At 41.6% G+C, this 2320-nt stretch overlaps 1 pseudogene; it reads left to right on the top strand.

Moving 5' to 3' along the window:
- The first annotated feature begins 648 nt into the window (after window positions 1-648).
- LOC132376648 (heterogeneous nuclear ribonucleoprotein A3-like) lies at window positions 649-1917 on the top strand (annotated as a pseudogene).
- The last annotated feature ends 403 nt before the right edge of the window (window positions 1918-2320 follow it).

The raw sequence follows: 2320 nt of genomic DNA on the forward strand, positions 1-2320 counted from the left end.
CTAAAGCTCCAACCCAGTTCTGACCTAGTAAAATTCCTGAAATGACTGAAATGATCAGCCACTCTGATTAACAGAGAAAAGGGTAAATCTTCTCTGGTGCAAAGTAATAGCATCTTCAGTCTCTATGAATTTTTTATTCACCACGTCCAGCACACAATCAAAAATTATGAAATTCCTGAAGCAGGAAAAAGTGACTAAAACTTAAGACAAAAAAAAAAAAAAAAAAAAAAAAACCAAGAAAAATTGATTTAGAGGGAATTCAGATTCTGGAGTTAGCACAGAACTTTAAAATGACTATATTGAGAGTAAAAGATGGGGATTAATAGATTAAAATATGGAGAATCTCAACAGAAAATTGGAATCAATTTTAAAAAATCAAATACAGATAAATGAAAAATAAGAAAACTGATCCCCAGCAGACCTTAGGGAATACTAGAAGAAATTTTTTTGGGCTGAAGTAAAATGGCCCAACATAGAACAGAGCTGGGCTCTCGGTCCCATATTGAACTCGAGTTGGAAGAGGCGAGTCCGGTCTCAAAACGGAGGTAAAACCGCCGCCCGGTCGCCCCCAGCCCGACTCCGGCCGCCGCCGCCGCCGGGGGGAGGAGGGCCATGATCCAAAGGAACCAGAACAGTTGAGAAAACTGTTTATTGGCGGTCTGAGCTTTGAAACTACAGACGATAGCTTAAGAGAACATTTTGAGAAATGGGGCACACTTACAGATTGTGTGGTGATGAGAGACCCCCAGACAAACCGTTCCAGGGGCTTTGGTTTTGTGACTTACTCTTGGGTTGAAGAGGTGGATGCAGCAATGTGTGCTCGACCACACAAGGTTGATGGGCGTGTAGTGGAACCAAAGAGAGCTGTTTCTAGAGAGGATTCTGTAAAGCCTGGTGCCCATCTAACAGTGAAGAAAATTTTTGTTGGTGGTATTAAAGAAGATACAGAAGAATGTAATTCGAGAGACTACTTTGAAAAGTATGGCAAGATTGAAACCATAGGAGTTATGGAAGACAGGCAGAGTGGAAAAAAGAGAGGATTTGCTTTTGTAACTTTTGATGATCATGATACAGTTGATAAAATTGTTGTTCAGAAATACCACACTATTAATGGGCATAATTGTAAGTGAAAAAGGCCCTTTCTAAACAAGAAATGCAATCTGCTGGATCACAGAGAGGTCGTGGAGGTGGATCTGGCAACTTTATGGGTCGTGGAGGAAACTTTGGAGGTGGTGGAGGTAACTTTGGCCGTGGTGGAAACTTTGGTGGAAGAGGAGGCTATGGTGGTGGAGGTGGTGGCAGCAGAGGTAGTTATGGAGGAGGTGATGGTGGATAAAACGGATTTGGAGGCGACGGTGGTAACGATGGTGGTGGTCCTGGTTACAGTAGTAGAGGAGGCTATGGTGGTGGTGGACCAGGATATGGAAACCAAGATGGTGGATATGGTGGCGGTGGTGGAGGATATGATGCTTACAATGAAGGAGGAAATTTTGGAGGTAACTACGGTGGTGGTGGTGGGAGCTATAATGATTTTGGAAATTATAGTGGACAACAGCAATCAAATTATGGACCCATGAAGGGGGGCAGTTTTGGTGGAAGAAGCTCGGGAAGTCCCTATGGTGGTGGTTATGGATCTGGTGGTGGAAGTGGTGGATATGGTAGCAGAAGGTTCTCAAAACTCAGAAGAAAAGGGCTACAGTTCTTAGCAGGAGAGAGAGCGAGGAGTTGTCAGGAAAGCTGCAGGTTACTTTGAGACAGTCGTCCCAAATGCATTAGAGGAACTGTAAAAACCTGCCGCAGAAGGAACGATGATCCATAGTCAGAAAAGTTACTGCAGCTTAAACAGGAAACCCTTCTTGTTCAGGACTGTCCTAGCCACAGTTTGCAAAAAGTGCAGCTATTGATTCATGCAACGGAGGGTCAATTAGATGTACATTCCTGAGGTCTTTTATCTGTTGTAGCTTTGTCTTTTTCTTTTCATTACATCAGGTATATTGCCCTGTAAATTGTGGTAGTGGTACCAGGAATAAAAAATTAAGGAATTTTAAACTTTTCAATATTTGTGTAGTTCAGTTTTTCTACATTTTAGTACAGAAACTTTAACAAAATGCAGTTTTGAAGGTGTTTCCTTGTGAGTTAACAAGTAAAGAAGATCATTCATTGTTCATTAATATTTTGTATGAATTTTGCTAAAGTTAACTGTAAAGAAACACCTGCTGACTTGCAGTTTAAGGGGATCTATTCTCCCCATTTCCAAACCATGAAATGAATGGGCTCTGACATGTGGAGAGAATAGATATTTGTATGTTTGCAATGTGTG

Source organism: Balaenoptera ricei, chromosome 13, assembly GCF_028023285.1.
Source record: "Balaenoptera ricei isolate mBalRic1 chromosome 13, mBalRic1.hap2, whole genome shotgun sequence".
Taxonomy (NCBI): Eukaryota; Metazoa; Chordata; class Mammalia; order Artiodactyla; family Balaenopteridae; genus Balaenoptera; species Balaenoptera ricei.